This window comes from Sesamum indicum, linkage group LG10 (assembly GCF_026168435.1).
Source record: "Sesamum indicum cultivar Baizhima isolate 11 linkage group LG10, ASM2616843v1, whole genome shotgun sequence".
Taxonomy (NCBI): domain Eukaryota; kingdom Viridiplantae; phylum Streptophyta; class Magnoliopsida; order Lamiales; family Pedaliaceae; genus Sesamum; species Sesamum indicum.
In genome coordinates, this window is record NC_142666.1 from 6,487,335 (window position 1) to 6,503,468 (window position 16,134).

General features: G+C 59.2%; 34 non-coding genes across 34 annotated transcripts; all 34 read right to left on the minus strand.

Moving 5' to 3' along the window:
• Positions 1-266: 266 nt before the first annotated feature.
• LOC148786335 (5S ribosomal RNA) lies at positions 267-385 on the minus strand. Its single transcript, XR_016062120.1, has one exon. It is a non-coding gene; the product is annotated as a 5S ribosomal RNA (ribosomal RNA).
• A 355-nt stretch (positions 386-740) lies between these two features.
• On the minus strand, positions 741-859 carry LOC148786336 (5S ribosomal RNA). The gene has a single exon (XR_016062542.1). It is a non-coding gene; the product is annotated as a 5S ribosomal RNA (ribosomal RNA).
• Positions 860-1,214: 355 nt separating this feature from the next.
• LOC148786337 (5S ribosomal RNA) lies at positions 1,215-1,333 on the minus strand. The gene has a single exon (XR_016062543.1). It is a non-coding gene; the product is annotated as a 5S ribosomal RNA (ribosomal RNA).
• A 355-nt stretch (positions 1,334-1,688) lies between these two features.
• LOC148786338 (5S ribosomal RNA) lies at positions 1,689-1,807 on the minus strand. Its single transcript, XR_016062070.1, has one exon. It is a non-coding gene; the product is annotated as a 5S ribosomal RNA (ribosomal RNA).
• Positions 1,808-2,162: 355 nt separating this feature from the next.
• LOC148786339 (5S ribosomal RNA) lies at positions 2,163-2,281 on the minus strand. The gene has a single exon (XR_016068334.1). It is a non-coding gene; the product is annotated as a 5S ribosomal RNA (ribosomal RNA).
• Positions 2,282-2,636: 355 nt separating this feature from the next.
• LOC148786340 (5S ribosomal RNA) lies at positions 2,637-2,755 on the minus strand. The gene has a single exon (XR_016061769.1). It is a non-coding gene; the product is annotated as a 5S ribosomal RNA (ribosomal RNA).
• Positions 2,756-3,110: 355 nt separating this feature from the next.
• On the minus strand, positions 3,111-3,229 carry LOC148786341 (5S ribosomal RNA). The gene has a single exon (XR_016062121.1). It is a non-coding gene; the product is annotated as a 5S ribosomal RNA (ribosomal RNA).
• Positions 3,230-3,584: 355 nt separating this feature from the next.
• Positions 3,585-3,703, minus strand: LOC148786342 (5S ribosomal RNA). Its single transcript, XR_016062545.1, has one exon. It is a non-coding gene; the product is annotated as a 5S ribosomal RNA (ribosomal RNA).
• A 355-nt stretch (positions 3,704-4,058) lies between these two features.
• On the minus strand, positions 4,059-4,177 carry LOC148786343 (5S ribosomal RNA). The gene has a single exon (XR_016062546.1). It is a non-coding gene; the product is annotated as a 5S ribosomal RNA (ribosomal RNA).
• Positions 4,178-4,532: 355 nt separating this feature from the next.
• Positions 4,533-4,651, minus strand: LOC148786344 (5S ribosomal RNA). Its single transcript, XR_016062071.1, has one exon. It is a non-coding gene; the product is annotated as a 5S ribosomal RNA (ribosomal RNA).
• Positions 4,652-5,006: 355 nt separating this feature from the next.
• On the minus strand, positions 5,007-5,125 carry LOC148786345 (5S ribosomal RNA). Its single transcript, XR_016062547.1, has one exon. It is a non-coding gene; the product is annotated as a 5S ribosomal RNA (ribosomal RNA).
• A 355-nt stretch (positions 5,126-5,480) lies between these two features.
• On the minus strand, positions 5,481-5,599 carry LOC148786346 (5S ribosomal RNA). The gene has a single exon (XR_016068266.1). It is a non-coding gene; the product is annotated as a 5S ribosomal RNA (ribosomal RNA).
• A 355-nt stretch (positions 5,600-5,954) lies between these two features.
• On the minus strand, positions 5,955-6,073 carry LOC148786347 (5S ribosomal RNA). Its single transcript, XR_016062548.1, has one exon. It is a non-coding gene; the product is annotated as a 5S ribosomal RNA (ribosomal RNA).
• Positions 6,074-6,428: 355 nt separating this feature from the next.
• On the minus strand, positions 6,429-6,547 carry LOC148786348 (5S ribosomal RNA). Its single transcript, XR_016062549.1, has one exon. It is a non-coding gene; the product is annotated as a 5S ribosomal RNA (ribosomal RNA).
• A 355-nt stretch (positions 6,548-6,902) lies between these two features.
• LOC148786349 (5S ribosomal RNA) lies at positions 6,903-7,021 on the minus strand. Its single transcript, XR_016068335.1, has one exon. It is a non-coding gene; the product is annotated as a 5S ribosomal RNA (ribosomal RNA).
• A 355-nt stretch (positions 7,022-7,376) lies between these two features.
• On the minus strand, positions 7,377-7,495 carry LOC148786350 (5S ribosomal RNA). Its single transcript, XR_016062550.1, has one exon. It is a non-coding gene; the product is annotated as a 5S ribosomal RNA (ribosomal RNA).
• Positions 7,496-7,850: 355 nt separating this feature from the next.
• On the minus strand, positions 7,851-7,969 carry LOC148786351 (5S ribosomal RNA). The gene has a single exon (XR_016068267.1). It is a non-coding gene; the product is annotated as a 5S ribosomal RNA (ribosomal RNA).
• A 355-nt stretch (positions 7,970-8,324) lies between these two features.
• Positions 8,325-8,443, minus strand: LOC148786352 (5S ribosomal RNA). The gene has a single exon (XR_016062551.1). It is a non-coding gene; the product is annotated as a 5S ribosomal RNA (ribosomal RNA).
• Positions 8,444-8,798: 355 nt separating this feature from the next.
• Positions 8,799-8,917, minus strand: LOC148786353 (5S ribosomal RNA). The gene has a single exon (XR_016062552.1). It is a non-coding gene; the product is annotated as a 5S ribosomal RNA (ribosomal RNA).
• Positions 8,918-9,272: 355 nt separating this feature from the next.
• LOC148786354 (5S ribosomal RNA) lies at positions 9,273-9,391 on the minus strand. The gene has a single exon (XR_016068336.1). It is a non-coding gene; the product is annotated as a 5S ribosomal RNA (ribosomal RNA).
• A 355-nt stretch (positions 9,392-9,746) lies between these two features.
• On the minus strand, positions 9,747-9,865 carry LOC148786355 (5S ribosomal RNA). Its single transcript, XR_016062553.1, has one exon. It is a non-coding gene; the product is annotated as a 5S ribosomal RNA (ribosomal RNA).
• A 355-nt stretch (positions 9,866-10,220) lies between these two features.
• Positions 10,221-10,339, minus strand: LOC148786356 (5S ribosomal RNA). Its single transcript, XR_016062072.1, has one exon. It is a non-coding gene; the product is annotated as a 5S ribosomal RNA (ribosomal RNA).
• A 355-nt stretch (positions 10,340-10,694) lies between these two features.
• LOC148786357 (5S ribosomal RNA) lies at positions 10,695-10,813 on the minus strand. Its single transcript, XR_016068119.1, has one exon. It is a non-coding gene; the product is annotated as a 5S ribosomal RNA (ribosomal RNA).
• A 355-nt stretch (positions 10,814-11,168) lies between these two features.
• LOC148786358 (5S ribosomal RNA) lies at positions 11,169-11,287 on the minus strand. Its single transcript, XR_016062554.1, has one exon. It is a non-coding gene; the product is annotated as a 5S ribosomal RNA (ribosomal RNA).
• Positions 11,288-11,642: 355 nt separating this feature from the next.
• Positions 11,643-11,761, minus strand: LOC148786359 (5S ribosomal RNA). Its single transcript, XR_016062556.1, has one exon. It is a non-coding gene; the product is annotated as a 5S ribosomal RNA (ribosomal RNA).
• A 355-nt stretch (positions 11,762-12,116) lies between these two features.
• On the minus strand, positions 12,117-12,235 carry LOC148786360 (5S ribosomal RNA). The gene has a single exon (XR_016062557.1). It is a non-coding gene; the product is annotated as a 5S ribosomal RNA (ribosomal RNA).
• A 355-nt stretch (positions 12,236-12,590) lies between these two features.
• LOC148786361 (5S ribosomal RNA) lies at positions 12,591-12,709 on the minus strand. The gene has a single exon (XR_016062558.1). It is a non-coding gene; the product is annotated as a 5S ribosomal RNA (ribosomal RNA).
• Positions 12,710-13,064: 355 nt separating this feature from the next.
• Positions 13,065-13,183, minus strand: LOC148786362 (5S ribosomal RNA). The gene has a single exon (XR_016062559.1). It is a non-coding gene; the product is annotated as a 5S ribosomal RNA (ribosomal RNA).
• A 355-nt stretch (positions 13,184-13,538) lies between these two features.
• On the minus strand, positions 13,539-13,657 carry LOC148786363 (5S ribosomal RNA). The gene has a single exon (XR_016062560.1). It is a non-coding gene; the product is annotated as a 5S ribosomal RNA (ribosomal RNA).
• A 355-nt stretch (positions 13,658-14,012) lies between these two features.
• Positions 14,013-14,131, minus strand: LOC148786364 (5S ribosomal RNA). The gene has a single exon (XR_016062561.1). It is a non-coding gene; the product is annotated as a 5S ribosomal RNA (ribosomal RNA).
• Positions 14,132-14,486: 355 nt separating this feature from the next.
• LOC148786365 (5S ribosomal RNA) lies at positions 14,487-14,605 on the minus strand. Its single transcript, XR_016062562.1, has one exon. It is a non-coding gene; the product is annotated as a 5S ribosomal RNA (ribosomal RNA).
• Positions 14,606-14,960: 355 nt separating this feature from the next.
• LOC148786366 (5S ribosomal RNA) lies at positions 14,961-15,079 on the minus strand. Its single transcript, XR_016062487.1, has one exon. It is a non-coding gene; the product is annotated as a 5S ribosomal RNA (ribosomal RNA).
• Positions 15,080-15,434: 355 nt separating this feature from the next.
• LOC148786367 (5S ribosomal RNA) lies at positions 15,435-15,553 on the minus strand. The gene has a single exon (XR_016062563.1). It is a non-coding gene; the product is annotated as a 5S ribosomal RNA (ribosomal RNA).
• A 355-nt stretch (positions 15,554-15,908) lies between these two features.
• On the minus strand, positions 15,909-16,027 carry LOC148786368 (5S ribosomal RNA). Its single transcript, XR_016061780.1, has one exon. It is a non-coding gene; the product is annotated as a 5S ribosomal RNA (ribosomal RNA).
• Positions 16,028-16,134: the final 107 nt, after the last annotated feature.

The window sequence follows — 16,134 nt, forward strand, 5'->3', positions numbered from 1 at the left end:
CTGGTGGAGCCACGCCGCGAGCAGCCTATGCACGCGAAGCTCGCCGCGAGCTCCACGACGTGGACAGCTGGGCTTGCCCCGTTGTGCCACATTTCGTGGCCCAAATTTCGCCGTTTTCGGTGGATTCCGGCGCGTTTTCGATCGTTGGCCGCATTCGTGATGAGTCGACCGTGGGGTCTCAGGGGGAGATATACAGGGGTTGGGGTGTGCGGAACGGTCGAGAAAAAGCAGGAAGCTGGACGGGTCGGAGGAGCATTTCGCAAAAAGGGGTGCAACACGAGGACTTCCCAGGGGGTCACCCATCCTAGTACTACTCTCGCCCAAGCACGCTTAACTTCGGAGTTCTGATGGGATTCGGTGCATTAGTGCTGGTATGATCGCACCCGCTGAGATATGCGCGCTTTAACCTTTTATGCTCTAGCAGCGGAGCGACAGGTGGGACGTCAAATCTTCCGGGGGGCGTAACTTTGCGCACTGGTGGAGCCACGCCGCGAGCAGCCTATGCACGCGAAGCTCGCCGCGAGCTCCACGACGTGGACAGCTGGGCTTGCCCCGTTGTGCCACATTTCGTGGCCCAAATTTCGCCGTTTTCGGTGGATTCTGGCGCGTTTTCGATCGTTGGCCGCATTCGTGTTGAGTCGGCCGTGGGGTCTCAGGGGGAGATATACAGGGGTTGGGGTGTGCGGAACGGTCGAGAAAAAGCAGGAAGCTGGACGGGTCGGAGGAGCATTTCGCAAAAAGGGGTGCAACACGAGGACTTCCCAGGGGGTCACCCATCCTAGTACTACTCTCGCCCAAGCACGCTTAACTTCGGAGTTCTGATGGGATCCGGTGCATTAGTGCTGGTATGATCGCACCCGCTGAGATATGCGCGCTTTAACCTTTTATGCTCTAGCAGCGGAGCGACAGGTGGGACGTCGAATCTTCCGGGGGGCGTAACTTTGCGCACTGGTGGAGCCACGCCGCGAGCAGCCTATGCACGCGAAGCTCGCCGCGAGCTCCACGACGTGGACAGCTGGGCTTGCCCCGTTGTGCCACATTTCGTGGCCCAAATTTCGCCGTTTTCGGTGGATTCCGGCGCGTTTTCGATCGTTGGCCGCATTCGTGATGAGTCGGCCGTGGGGTCTCAGGGGGAGATATACAGGGGTTGGGGTGTGCGGAACGGTCGAGAAAAAGCAGGAAGCTGGACGGGTCGGAGGAGCATTTCGCAAAAAGGGGTGCAACACGAGGACTTCCCAGGGGGTCACCCATCCTAGTACTACTCTCGCCCAAGCACGCTTAACTTCGGAGTTCTGATGGGATCCGGTGCATTAGTGCTGGTATGATCGCACCCGCTGAGATATGCGCGCTTTAACCTTTTATGCTCTAGCAGCGGAGCGACAGGTGGGACGTCGAATCTTCCGGGGGGCGTAACTTTGCGCACTGGTGGAGCCACGCCGCGAGCAGCCTATGCACGCGAAGCTCGCCGCGAGCTCCACGACGTGGACAGCTGGGCTTGCCCCGTTGTGCCACATTTCGTGGCCCAAATTTCGCCGTTTTCGGTGGATTCCGGCGCGTTTTCGATCGTTGGCCGCATTCGTGATGAGTCGGCCGTGGGGTCTCAGGGGGAGATATACAGGGGTTGGGGTGTGCGGAACGGTCGAGAAAAAGCAGGAAGCTGGACGGGTCGGAGGAGCATTTCGCAAAAAGGGGTGCAACACGAGGACTTCCCAGGGGGTCACCCATCCTAGTACTACTCTCGCCCAAGCACGCTTAACTTCGGAGTTCTGATTGGATCCGGTGCATTAGTGCTGGTATGATCGCACCCGCTGAGATATGCGCGCTTTAACCTTTTATGCTCTAGCAGCGGAGCGACAGGTGGGACGTCAAATCTTCCGGGGGGCGTAACTTTGCGCACTGGTGGAGCCACGCCGCGAGCAGCCTATGCACGCGAAGCTCGCCGCGAGCTCCACGACGTGGACAGCTGGGCTTGCCCCGTTGTGCCACATTTCGTGGCCCAAATTTCGCCGTTTTCGGTGGATTCCGGCGCGTTTTCGATCGTTGGCCGCATTCGTGATGAGTCGGCCGTGGGGTCTCAGGGGGAGATATACAGGGGTTGGGGTGTGCGGAACGGTCGAGAAAAAGCAGGAAGCTGGACGGGTCGGAGGAGCATTTCGCAAAAAGGGGTGCAACACGAGGACTTCCCAGGGGGTCACCCATCCTAGTACTACTCTCGCCCAAGCACGCTTGACTTCGGAGTTCTGATGGGATCCGGTGCATTAGTGCTGGTATGATCGCACCCGCTGAGATATGCGCGCTTTAACCTTTTATGCTCTAGCAGCGGAGCGACAGGTGGGACGTCGAATCTTCCGGGGGGCGTAACTTTGCGCACTGGTGGAGCCACGCCGCGAGCAGCCTATGCACGCGAAGCTCGCCGCGAGCTCCACGACGTGGACAGCTGGGCTTGCCCCGTTGTGCCACATTTCGTGGCCCAAATTTCGCCGTTTTCGGTGGATTCCGGCGCGTTTTCGATCGTTGGCCGCATTCGTGATGAGTCGGCCGTGGGGTCTCAGGGGGAGATATACAGGGGTTGGGGTGTGCGGAACGGTCGAGAAAAAGCAGGAAGCTGGACGGGTCGGAGGAGCATTTCGCAAAAAGGTGTGCAACACGAGGACTTCCCAGGGGGTCACCCATCCTAGTACTACTCTCGCCCAAGCACGCTTAACTTCGGAGTTCTGATGGGATCCGGTGCATTAGTGCTGGTATGATCGCACCCGCTGAGATATGCGCGCTTTAACCTTTTATGCTCTAGCAGCGGAGCGACAGGTGGGACGTCGAATCTTCCGGGGGGCGTAACTTTGCGCACTGGTGGAGCCACGCCGCGAGCAGCCTATGCACGCGAAGCTCGCCGCGAGCTCCACGACGTGGACAGCTGGGCTTGCCCCGTTGTGCCACATTTCGTGGCCCAAATTTCGCCGTTTTCGGTGGATTCCGGCGCGTTTTCGATCGTTGGCCGCATTCGTGATGAGTCGGCCGTGGGGTCTCAGGGGGAGATATACAGGGGTTGGGGTGTGCGGAACGGTCGAGAAAAAGCAGGAAGCTGGACGGGTCGGAGGAGCATTTCGCAAAAAGGGGTGCAACACGAGGACTTCCCAGGGGGTCACCCATCCTAGTACTACTCTCGCCCAAGCACGCTTAACTTCGGAGTTCTGATGGGATTCGGTGCATTAGTGCTGGTATGATCGCACCCGCTGAGATATGCGCGCTTTAACCTTTTATGCTCTAGCAGCGGAGCGACAGGTGGGACGTCAAATCTTCCGGGGGGCGTAACTTTGCGCACTGGTGGAGCCACGCCGCGAGCAGCCTATGCACGCGAAGCTCGCCGCGAGCTCCACGACGTGGACAGCTGGGCTTGCCCCGTTGTGCCACATTTCGTGGCCCAAATTTCGCCGTTTTCGGTGGATTCTGGCGCGTTTTCGATCGTTGGCCGCATTCGTGATGAGTCGGCCGTGGGGTCTCAGGGGGAGATATACAGGGGTTGGGGTGTGCGGAACGGTCGAGAAAAAGCAGGAAGCTGGACGGGTCGGAGGAGCATTTCGCAAAAAGGGGTGCAACACGAGGACTTCCCAGGGGGTCACCCATCCTAGTACTACTCTCGCCCAAGCACGCTTAACTTCGGAGTTCTGATGGGATCCGGTGCATTAGTGCTGGTATGATCGCACCCGCTGAGATATGCGCGCTTTAACCTTTTATGCTCTAGCAGCGGAGCGACAGGTGGGACGTCGAATCTTCCGGGGGGCGTAACTTTGCGCACTGGTGGAGCCACGCCGCGAGCAGCCTATGCACGCGAAGCTCGCCGCGAGCTCCACGACGTGGACAGCTGGGCTTGCCCCGTTGTGCCACATTTCGTGGCCCAAATTTCGCCGTTTTCGGTGGATTCCGGCGCGTTTTCGATCGTTGGCCGCATTCGTGATGAGTCGGCCGTGGGGTCTCAGGGGGAGATATACAGGGGTTGGGGTGTGCGGAACGGTCGAGAAAAAGCAGGAAGCTGGACGGGTCGGAGGAGCATTTCGCAAAAAGGGGTGCAACACGAGGACTTCCCAGGGGGTCACCCATCCTAGTACTACTCTCGCCCAAGCACGCTTAACTTCGGAGTTCTGATGGGATCCGGTGCATTAGTGCTGGTATGATCGCACCCGCTGAGATATGCGCGCTTTAACCTTTTATGCTCTAGCAGCGGAGCGACAGGTGGGACGTCGAATCTTCCGGGGGGCGTAACTTTGCGCACTGGTGGAGCCACGCCGCGAGCAGCCTATGCACGCGAAGCTCGCCGCGAGCTCCACGACGTGGACAGCTGGGCTTGCCCCGTTGTGCCACATTTCGTGGCCCAAATTTCGCCGTTTTCGGTGGATTCCGGCGCGTTTTCGATCGTTGGCCGCATTCGTGATGAGTCGGCCGTGGGGTCTCAGGGGGAGATATACAGGGGTTGGGGTGTGCGGAACGGTCGAGAAAAAGCAGGAAGCTGGACGGGTCGGAGGAGCATTTCGCAAAAAGGGGTGCAACACGAGGACTTCCCAGGGGGTCACCCATCCTAGTACTACTCTCGCCCAAGCACGCTTAACTTCGGAGTTCTGATTGGATCCGGTGCATTAGTGCTGGTATGATCGCACCCGCTGAGATATGCGCGCTTTAACCTTTTATGCTCTAGCAGCGGAGCGACAGGTGGGACGTCAAATCTTCCGGGGGGCGTAACTTTGCGCACTGGTGGAGCCACGCCGCGAGCAGCCTATGCACGCGAAGCTCGCCGCGAGCTCCACGACGTGGACAGCTGGGCTTGCCCCGTTGTGCCACATTTCGTGGCCCAAATTTCGCCGTTTTCGGTGGATTCCGGCGCGTTTTCGATCGTTGGCCGCATTCGTGATGAGTCGGCCGTGGGGTCTCAGGGGGAGATATACAGGGGTTGGGGTGTGCGGAACGGTCGAGAAAAAGCAGGAAGCTGGACGGGTCGGAGGAGCATTTCGCAAAAAGGGGTGCAACACGAGGACTTCCCAGGGGGTCACCCATCCTAGTACTACTCTCGCCCAAGCACGCTTAACTTCGGAGTTCTGATGGGATCCGGTGCATTAGTGCTGGTATGATCGCACCCGCTGAGATATGCGCGCTTTAACCTTTTATGCTCTAGCAGCGGAGCGACAGGTGGGACGTCGAATCTTCCGGGGGGCGTAACTTTGCGCACTGGTGGAGCCACGCCGCGAGCAGCCTATGCACGCGAAGCTCGCCGCGAGCTCCACGACGTGGACAGCTGGGCTTGCCCCGTTGTGCCACATTTCGTGGCCCAAATTTCGCCGTTTTCGGTGGATTCCGGCGCGTTTTCGATCGTTGGCCGCATTCGTGATGAGTCGGCCGTGGGGTCTCAGGGGGAGATATACAGGGGTTGGGGTGTGCGGAACGGTCGAGAAAAAGCAGGAAGCTGGACGGGTCGGAGGAGCATTTCGCAAAAAGAGGTGCAACACGAGGACTTCCCAGGGGGTCACCCATCCTAGTACTACTCTCGCCCAAGCACGCTTAACTTCGGAGTTCTGATGGGATCCGGTGCATTAGTGCTGGTATGATCGCACCCGCTGAGATATGCGCGCTTTAACCTTTTATGCTCTAGCAGCGGAGCGACAGGTGGGACGTCGAATCTTCCGGGGGGCGTAACTTTGCGCACTGGTGGAGCCACGCCGCGAGCAGCCTATGCACGCGAAGCTCGCCGCGAGCTCCACGACGTGGACAGCTGGGCTTGCCCCGTTGTGCCACATTTCGTGGCCCAAATTTCGCCGTTTTCGGTGGATTCCGGCGCGTTTTCGATCGTTGGCCGCATTCGTGATGAGTCGGCCGTGGGGTCTCAGGGGGAGATATAAAGGGGTTGGGGTGTGCGGAACGGTCGAGAAAAAGCAGGAAGCTGGACGGGTCGGAGGAGCATTTCGCAAAAAGGGGTGCAACACGAGGACTTCCCAGGGGGTCACCCATCCTAGTACTACTCTCGCCCAAGCACGCTTAACTTCGGAGTTCTGATGGGATCCGGTGCATTAGTGCTGGTATGATCGCACCCGCTGAGATATGCGCGCTTTAACCTTTTATGCTCTAGCAGCGGAGCGACAGGTGGGACGTCGAATCTTCCGGGGGGCGTAACTTTGCGCACTGGTGGAGCCACGCCGCGAGCAGCCTATGCACGCGAAGCTCGCCGCGAGCTCCACGACGTGGACAGCTGGGCTTGCCCCGTTGTGCCACATTTCGTGGCCCAAATTTCGCCGTTTTCGGTGGATTCCGGCGCGTTTTCGATCGTTGGCCGCATTCGTGATGAGTCGGCCGTGGGGTCTCAGGGGGAGATATACAGGGGTTGGGGTGTGCGGAACGGTCGAGAAAAAGCAGGAAGCTGGACGGGTCGGAGGAGCATTTCGCAAAAAGGGGTGCAACACGAGGACTTCCCAGGGGGTCACCCATCCTAGTACTACTCTCGCCCAAGCACGCTTAACTTCGGAGTTCTGATGGGATCCGGTGCATTAGTGCTGGTATGATCGCACCCGCTGAGATATGCGCGCTTTAACCTTTTATGCTCTAGCAGCGGAGCGACAGGTGGGACGTCGAATCTTCCGGGGGGCGTAACTTTGCGCACTGGTGGAGCCACGCCGCGAGCAGCCTATGCACGCGAAGCTCGCCGCGAGCTCCACGACGTGGACAGCTGGGCTTGCCCCGTTGTGCCACATTTCGTGGCCCAAATTTCGCCGTTTTCGGTGGATTCCGGCGCGTTTTCGATCGTTGGCCGCATTCGTGATGAGTCGGCCGTGGGGTCTCAGGGGGAGATATACAGGGGTTGGGGTGTGCGGAACGGTCGAGAAAAAGCAGGAAGCTGGACGGGTCGGAGGAGCATTTCGCAAAAAGGGGTGCAACACGAGGACTTCCCAGGGGGTCACCCATCCTAGTACTACTCTCGCCCAAGCACGCTTGACTTCGGAGTTCTGATGGGATCCGGTGCATTAGTGCTGGTATGATCGCACCCGCTGAGATATGCGCGCTTTAACCTTTTATGCTCTAGCAGCGGAGCGACAGGTGGGACGTCGAATCTTCCGGGGGGCGTAACTTTGCGCACTGGTGGAGCCACGCCGCGAGCAGCCTATGCACGCGAAGCTCGCCGCGAGCTCCACGACGTGGACAGCTGGGCTTGCCCCGTTGTGCCACATTTCGTGGCCCAAATTTCGCCGTTTTCGGTGGATTCCGGCGCGTTTTCGATCGTTGGCCGCATTCGTGATGAGTCGGCCGTGGGGTCTCAGGGGGAGATATACAGGGGTTGGGGTGTGCGGAACGGTCGAGAAAAAGCAGGAAGCTGGACGGGTCGGAGGAGCATTTCGCAAAAAGGGGTGCAACACGAGGACTTCCCAGGGGGTCACCCATCCTAGTACTACTCTCGCCCAAGCACGCTTAACTTCGGAGTTCTGATGGGATCCGGTGCATTAGTGCTGGTATGATCGCACCCGCTGAGATATGCGCGCTTTAACCTTTTATGCTCTAGCAGCGGAGCGACAGGTGGGACGTCGAATCTTCCGGGGGGCGTAACTTTGCGCACTGGTGGAGCCACGCCGCGAGCAGCCTATGCACGCGAAGCTCGCCGCGAGCTCCACGACGTGGACAGCTGGGCTTGCCCCGTTGTGCCACATTTCGTGGCCCAAATTTCGCCGTTTTCGGTGGATTCCGGCGCGTTTTCGATCGTTGGCCGCATTCGTGATGAGTCGGCCGTGGGGTCTCAGGGGGAGATATACAGGGGTTGGGGTGTGCGGAACGGTCGAGAAAAAGCAGGAAGCTGGACGGGTCGGAGGAGCATTTCGCAAAAAGAGGTGCAACACGAGGACTTCCCAGGGGGTCACCCATCCTAGTACTACTCTCGCCCAAGCACGCTTAACTTCGGAGTTCTGATGGGATCCGGTGCATTAGTGCTGGTATGATCGCACCCGCTGAGATATGCGCGCTTTAACCTTTTATGCTCTAGCAGCGGAGCGACAGGTGGGACGTCGAATCTTCCGGGGGGCGTAACTTTGCGCACTGGTGGAGCCACGCCGCGAGCAGCCTATGCACGCGAAGCTCGCCGCGAGCTCCACGACGTGGACAGCTGGGCTTGCCCCGTTGTGCCACATTTCGTGGCCCAAATTTCGCCGTTTTCGGTGGATTCCGGCGCGTTTTCGATCGTTGGCCGCATTCGTGATGAGTCGGCCGTGGGGTCTCAGGGGGAGATATAAAGGGGTTGGGGTGTGCGGAACGGTCGAGAAAAAGCAGGAAGCTGGACGGGTCGGAGGAGCATTTCGCAAAAAGGGGTGCAACACGAGGACTTCCCAGGGGGTCACCCATCCTAGTACTACTCTCGCCCAAGCACGCTTAACTTCGGAGTTCTGATGGGATCCGGTGCATTAGTGCTGGTATGATCGCACCCGCTGAGATATGCGCGCTTTAACCTTTTATGCTCTAGCAGCGGAGCGACAGGTGGGACGTCGAATCTTCCGGGGGGCGTAACTTTGCGCACTGGTGGAGCCACGCCGCGAGCAGCCTATGCACGCGAAGCTCGCCGCGAGCTCCACGACGTGGACAGCTGGGCTTGCCCCGTTGTGCCACATTTCGTGGCCCAAATTTCGCCGTTTTCGGTGGATTCCGGCGCGTTTTCGATCGTTGGCCGCATTCGTGATGAGTCGGCCGTGGGGTCTCAGGGGGAGATATACAGGGGTTGGGGTGTGCGGAACGGTCGAGAAAAAGCAGGAAGCTGGACGGGTCGGAGGAGCATTTCGCAAAAAGGGGTGCAACACGAGGACTTCCCAGGGGGTCACCCATCCTAGTACTACTCTCGCCCAAGCACGCTTAACTTCGGAGTTCTGATGGGATCCGGTGCATTAGTGCTGGTATGATCGCACCCGCTGAGATATGCGCGCTTTAACCTTTTATGCTCTAGCAGCGGAGCGACAGGTGGGACGTCGAATCTTCCGGGGGGCGTAACTTTGCGCACTGGTGGAGCCACGCCGCGAGCAGCCTATGCACGCGAAGCTCGCCGCGAGCTCCACGACGTGGACAGCTGGGCTTGCCCCGTTGTGCCACATTTCGTGGCCCAAATTTCGCCGTTTTCGGTGGATTCCGGCGCGTTTTCGATCGTTGGCCGCATTCGTGATGAGTCGGCCGTGGGGTCTCAGGGGGAGATATACAGGGGTTGGGGTGTGCGGAACGGTCGAGAAAAAGCAGGAAGCTGGACGGGTCGGAGGAGCATTTCGCAAAAAGGGGTGCAACACGAGGACTTCCCAGGGGGTCACCCATCCTAGTACTACTCTCGCCCAAGCACGCTTGACTTCGGAGTTCTGATGGGATCCGGTGCATTAGTGCTGGTATGATCGCACCCGCTGAGATATGCGCGCTTTAACCTTTTATGCTCTAGCAGCGGAGCGACAGGTGGGACGTCGAATCTTCCGGGGGGCGTAACTTTGCGCACTGGTGGAGCCACGCCGCGAGCAGCCTATGCACGCGAAGCTCGCCGCGAGCTCCACGACGTGGACAGCTGGGCTTGCCCCGTTGTGCCACATTTCGTGGCCCAAATTTCGCCGTTTTCGGTGGATTCCGGCGCGTTTTCGATCGTTGGCCGCATTCGTGATGAGTCGGCCGTGGGGTCTCAGGGGGAGATATACAGGGGTTGGGGTGTGCGGAACGGTCGAGAAAAAGCAGGAAGCTGGACGGGTCGGAGGAGCATTTCGCAAAAAGGGGTGCAACACGAGGACTTCCCAGGGGGTCACCCATCCTAGTACTACTCTCGCCCAAGCACGCTTAACTTCGGAGTTCTGATGGGATCCGGTGCATTAGTGCTGGTATGATCGCACCCGCTGAGATATGCGCGCTTTAACCTTTTATGCTCTAGCAGCGGAGCGACAGGTGGGACGTCGAATCTTCCGGGGGGCGTAACTTTGCGCACTGGTGGAGCCACGCCGCGAGCAGCCTATGCACGCGAAGCTCGCCGCGAGCTCCACGACGTGGACAGCTGGGCTTGCCCCGTTGTGCCACATTTCGTGGCCCAAATTTCGCCGTTTTCGGTGGATTCCGGCGCGTTTTCGATCGTTGGCCGCATTCGTGATGAGTCGGCCGTGGGGTCTCAGGGGGAGATATACAGGGGTTGGGGTGTGCGGAACGGTCGAGAAAAAGCAGGAAGCTGGACGGGTCGGAGGAGCATTTCGCAAAAAGGGGTGCAACACGAGGACTTCCCAGGGGGTCACCCATCCTAGTACTACTCTCGCCCAAGCACGCTTAACTTCGGAGTTCTGATTGGATCCGGTGCATTAGTGCTGGTATGATCGCACCCGCTGAGATATGCGCGCTTTAACCTTTTATGCTCTAGCAGCGGAGCGACAGGTGGGACGTCAAATCTTCCGGGGGGCGTAACTTTGCGCACTGGTGGAGCCACGCCGCGAGCAGCCTATGCACGCGAAGCTCGCCGCGAGCTCCACGACGTGGACAGCTGGGCTTGCCCCGTTGTGCCACATTTCGTGGCCCAAATTTCGCCGTTTTCGGTGGATTCCGGCGCGTTTTCGATCGTTGGCCGCATTCGTGATGAGTCGGCCGTGGGGTCTCAGGGGGAGATATACAGGGGTTGGGGTGTGCGGAACGGTCGAGAAAAAGCAGGAAGCTGGACGGGTCGGAGGAGCATTTCGCAAAAAGGGGTGCAACACGAGGACTTCCCAGGGGGTCACCCATCCTAGTACTACTCTCGCCCAAGCACGCTTAACTTCGGAGTTCTGATGGGATCCGGTGCATTAGTGCTGGTATGATCACACCCGCTGAGATATGCGCGCTTTAACCTTTTATGCTCTAGCAGCGGAGCGACAGGTGGGACGTCGAATCTTCCGGGGGGCGTAACTTTGCGCACTGGTGGAGCCACGCCGCGAGCAGCCTATGCACGCGAAGCTCGCCGCGAGCTCCACGACGTGGACAGCTGGGCTTGCCCCGTTGTGCCACATTTCGTGGCCCAAATTTCGCCGTTTTCGGTGGATTCCGGCGCGTTTTCGATCGTTGGCCGCATTCGTGATGAGTCGGCCGTGGGGTCTCAGGGGGAGATATACAGGGGTTGGGGTGTGCGGAACGGTCGAGAAAAAGCAGGAAGCTGGACGGGTCGGAGGAGCATTTCGCAAAAAGGGGTGCAACACGAGGACTTCCCAGGGGGTCACCCATCCTAGTACTACTCTCGCCCAAGCACGCTTAACTTCGGAGTTCTGATGGGATCCGGTGCATTAGTGCTGGTATGATCGCACCCGCTGAGATATGCGCGCTTTAACCTTTTATGCTCTAGCAGCGGAGCGACAGGTGGGACGTCGAATCTTCCGGGGGGCGTAACTTTGCGCACTGGTGGAGCCACGCCGCGAGCAGCCTATGCACGCGAAGCTCGCCGCGAGCTCCACGACGTGGACAGCTGGGCTTGCCCCGTTGTGCCACATTTCGTGGCCCAAATTTCGCCGTTTTCGGTGGATTCCGGCGCGTTTTCGATCGTTGGCCGCATTCGTGATGAGTCGGCCGTGGGGTCTCAGGGGGAGATATACAGGGGTTGGGGTGTGCGGAACGGTCGAGAAAAAGCAGGAAGCTGGACGGGTCGGAGGAGCATTTCGCAAAAAGGGGTGCAACACGAGGACTTCCCAGGGGGTCACCCATCCTAGTACTACTCTCGCCCAAGCACGCTTAACTTCGGAGTTCTGATGGGATCCGGTGCATTAGTGCTGGTATGATCGCACCCGCTGAGATATGCGCGCTTTAACCTTTTATGCTCTAGCAGCGGAGCGACAGGTGGGACGTCGAATCTTCCGGGGGGCGTAACTTTGCGCACTGGTGGAGCCACGCCGCGAGCAGCCTATGCACGCGAAGCTCGCCGCGAGCTCCACGACGTGGACAGCTGGGCTTGCCCCGTTGTGCCACATTTCGTGGCCCAAATTTCGCCGTTTTCGGTGGATTCCGGCGCGTTTTCGATCGTTGGCCGCATTCGTGATGAGTCGGCCGTGGGGTCTCAGGGGGAGATATACAGGGGTTGGGGTGTGCGGAACGGTCGAGAAAAAGCAGGAAGCTGGACGGGTCGGAGGAGCATTTCGCAAAAAGGGGTGCAACACGAGGACTTCCCAGGGGGTCACCCATCCTAGTACTACTCTCGCCCAAGCACGCTTAACTTCGGAGTTCTGATGGGATCCGGTGCATTAGTGCTGGTATGATCGCACCCGCTGAGATATGCGCGCTTTAACCTTTTATGCTCTAGCAGCGGAGCGACAGGTGGGACGTCGAATCTTCCGGGGGGCGTAACTTTGCGCACTGGTGGAGCCACGCCGCGAGCAGCCTATGCACGCGAAGCTCGCCGCGAGCTCCACGACGTGGACAGCTGGGCTTGCCCCGTTGTGCCACATTTCGTGGCCCAAATTTCGCCGTTTTCGGTGGATTCCGGCGCGTTTTCGATCGTTGGCCGCATTCGTGATGAGTCGGCCGTGGGGTCTCAGGGGGAGATATACAGGGGTTGGGGTGTGCGGAACGGTCGAGAAAAAGCAAGAAGCTGGACGGGTCGGAGGAGCATTTCGCAAAAAGGGGTGCAACACGAGGACTTCCCAGGGGGTCACCCATCCTAGTACTACTCTCGCCCAAGCACGCTTAACTTCGGAGTTCTGATGGGATCCGGTGCATTAGTGCTGGTATGATCGCACCCGCTGAGATATGCGCGCTTTAACCTTTTATGCTCTAGCAGCGGAGCGACAGGTGGGACGTCGAATCTTCCGGGGGGCGTAACTTTGCGCACTGGTGGAGCCACGCCGCGAGCAGCCTATGCACGCGAAGCTCGCCGCGAGCTCCACGACGTGGACAGCTGGGCTTGCCCCGTTGTGCCACATTTCGTGGCCCAAATTTCGCCGTTTTCGGTGGATTCCGGCGCGTTTTCGATCGTTGGCCGCATTCGTGATGAGTCGGCCGTGGGGTCTCAGGGGGAGATATACAGGGGTTGGGGTGTGCGGAACGGTCGAGAAAAAGCAGGAAGCTGGACGGGTCGGAGGAGCATTTCGCAAAAAGGGGTGCAACACGAGGACTTCCCAGGGGGTCACCCATCCTAGTACTACTCTCGCCCAAGCACGCTTAACTTCGGAGTTCTGATGGGATCCGGTGCATTAGTGCTGGTATGATCGCACCCGCTGAGATATGCGCGCTTTAACCTTTTATGCTCTAGCAGCGGAGCGACAGGTGGGACGTCGAATCTTCCGGGGGGCGTAACTTTGCGCACTGGTGGAGCCACGCCGCGAGCAGCCTATGCACGCGAAGCTCGCCGCGAGCTCCACGACGTGGACAGCTGGGCTTGCCCCGTTGTGCCACATTTCGTGGCCCAAATTTCGCCGTTTTCGGTGGATTCCGGCGCGTTTTCGATCGTTGGCCGCATTCGTGATGAGTCGGCCGTGGGGTCTCAGGGGGAGATATACAGGGGTTGGGGTGTGCGGAACGGTCGAGAAAAAGCAGGAAGCTGGACGGGTCGGAGGAGCATTTCGCAAAAAGGGGTGCAACACGAGGACTTCCCAGGGGGTCACCCATCCTAGTACTACTCTCGCCCAAGCACGCTTAACTTCGGAGTTCTGATGGGATCCGGTGCATTAGTGCTGGTATGATCGCACCCGCTGAGATATGCGCGCTTTAACCTTTTATGCTCTAGCAGCGGAGCGACAGGTGGGACGTCGAATCTTCCGGGGGGCGTAACTTTGCGCACTGGTGGAGCCACGCCGCGAGCAGCCTATGCACGCGAAGCTCGCCGCGAGCTCCACGACGTGGACAGCTGGGCTTGCCCCGTTGTGCCACATTTCGTGGCCCAAATTTCGCCGTTTTCGGTGGATTCCGGCGCGTTTTCGATCGTTGGCCGCATTCGTGATGAGTCGGCCGTGGGGTCTCAGGGGGAGATATACAGGGGTTGGGGTGTGCGGAACGGTCGAGAAAAAGCAGGAAGCTGGACGGGTCGGAGGAGCATTTCGCAAAAAGGGGTGCAACACGAGGACTTCCCAGGGGGTCACCCATCCTAGTACTACTCTCGCCCAAGCACGCTTAACTTCGGAGTTCTGATGGGATCCGGTGCATTAGTGCTGGTATGATCGCACCCGCTGAGATATGCGCGCTTTAACCTTTTATGCTCTAGCAGCGGAGCGACAGGTGGGACGTCGAATCTTCCGGGGGGCGTAACTTTGCGCACTGGTGGAGCCACGCCGCGAGCAGCCTATGCACGCGAAGCTCGCCGCGAGCTCCACGACGTGGACAGCTGGGCTTGCCCCGTTGTGCCACATTTCGTGGCCCAAATTTCGCCGTTTTCGGTGGATTCCGGCGCGTTTTCGATCGTTGGCCGCATTCGTGATGAGTCGGCCGTGGGGTCTCAGGGGGAGATATACAGGGGTTGGGGTGTGCGGAACGGTCGAGAAAAAGCAAGAAGCTGGACGGGTCGGAGGAGCATTTCGCAAAAAGGGGTGCAACACGAGGACTTCCCAGGGGGTCACCCATCCTAGTACTACTCTCGCCCAAGCACGCTTAACTTCGGAGTTCTGATGGGATCCGGTGCATTAGTGCTGGTATGATCGCACCCGCTGAGATATGCGCGCTTTAACCTTTTATGCTCTAGCAGCGGAGCGACAGGTGGGACGTCGAATCTTCCGGGGGGCGTAACTTTGCGCACTGGTGGAGCCACGCCGCGAGCAGCCTATGCACGCGAAGCTCGCCGCGAGCTCCACGACGTGGACAGCTGGGCTTGCCCCGTTGTGCCACATTTCGTGGCCCAAATTTCGCCGTTTTCGGTGGATTCCGGCGCGTTTTCGATCGTTGGCCGCATTCGTGATGAGTCGGCCGTGGGGTCTCAGGGGGAGATATACAAGGGTTGGGGTGTGCGGAACGGTCGAGAAAAAGCAGGAAGCTGGACGGGTCGGAGGAGCATTTCGCAAAAAGGGGTGCAACACGAGGACTTCCCAGGAGGTCACCCATCCTAGTACTACTCTCGCCCAAGCACGCTTAACTTCGGAGTTCTGATGGGATCCGGTGCATTAGTGCTGGTATGATCGCACCCGCTGAGATATGCGCGCTTTAACCTTTTATGCTCTAGCAGCGGAGCGACAGGTGGGACGTCGAATCTTCCGGGGGGCGTAACTTTGCGCACTGGTGGAGCCACGCCGCGAGCAGCCTATGCACGCGAAGCTCGCCGCGAGCTCCACGACGTGGACAGCTGGGCTTGCCCCGTTGTGCCACATTTCGTGGCCCAAATTTCGCCGTTTTCGGTGGATTCCGGCGCGTTTTCGATCGTTGGCCGCATTCGTGATGAGTCGGCCGTGGGGTCTCAGGGGGAGATATACAGGGGTTGGGGTGTGCGGAACGGTCGAGAAAAAGCAGGAAGCTGGACGGGTCGGAGGAGCATTTCGCAAAAAGGGGTGCAACACGAGGACTTCCCAGGGGGTCACCCATCCTAGTACTACTCTCGCCCAAGCACGCTTAACTTCGGAGTTCTGATGGGATCCGGTGCATTAGTGCTGGTATGATCGCACCCGCTGAGATATGCGCGCTTTAACCTTTTATGCTCTAGCAGCGGAGCGACAGGTGGGACGTCGAATCTTCCGGGGGGCGTAACTTTGCGCACTGGTGGAGCCACGCCGCGAGCAGCCTATGCACGCGAAGCTCGCCGCGAGCTCCACGACGTGGACAGCTGGGCTTGCCCCGTTGTGCCACATTTCGTGGCCCAAATTTCGCCGTTTTCGGTGGATTCCGGCGCGTTTTCGATCGTTGGCCGCATTCGTGATGAGTCGGCCGTGGGGTCTCAGGGGGAGATATACAGGGGTTGGGGTGTGCGGAACGGTCGAGAAAAAGCAGGAAGCTGGACGGGTCGGAGGAGCATTTCGCAAAAAGGGGTGCAACACGAGGACTTCCTAGGGGGTCACCCATCCTAGTACTACTCTCGCCCAAGCACGCTTAACTTCGGAGTTCTGATGGGATCCGGTGCATTAGTGCTGGTATGATCGCACCCGCTGAGATATGCGCGCTTTAACCTTTTATGCTCTAGCAGCGGAGCGACAGGTGGGACGTCGAATCTTCCGGGGGGCGTAACTTTGCGCACTGGTGGAGCCACGCCGC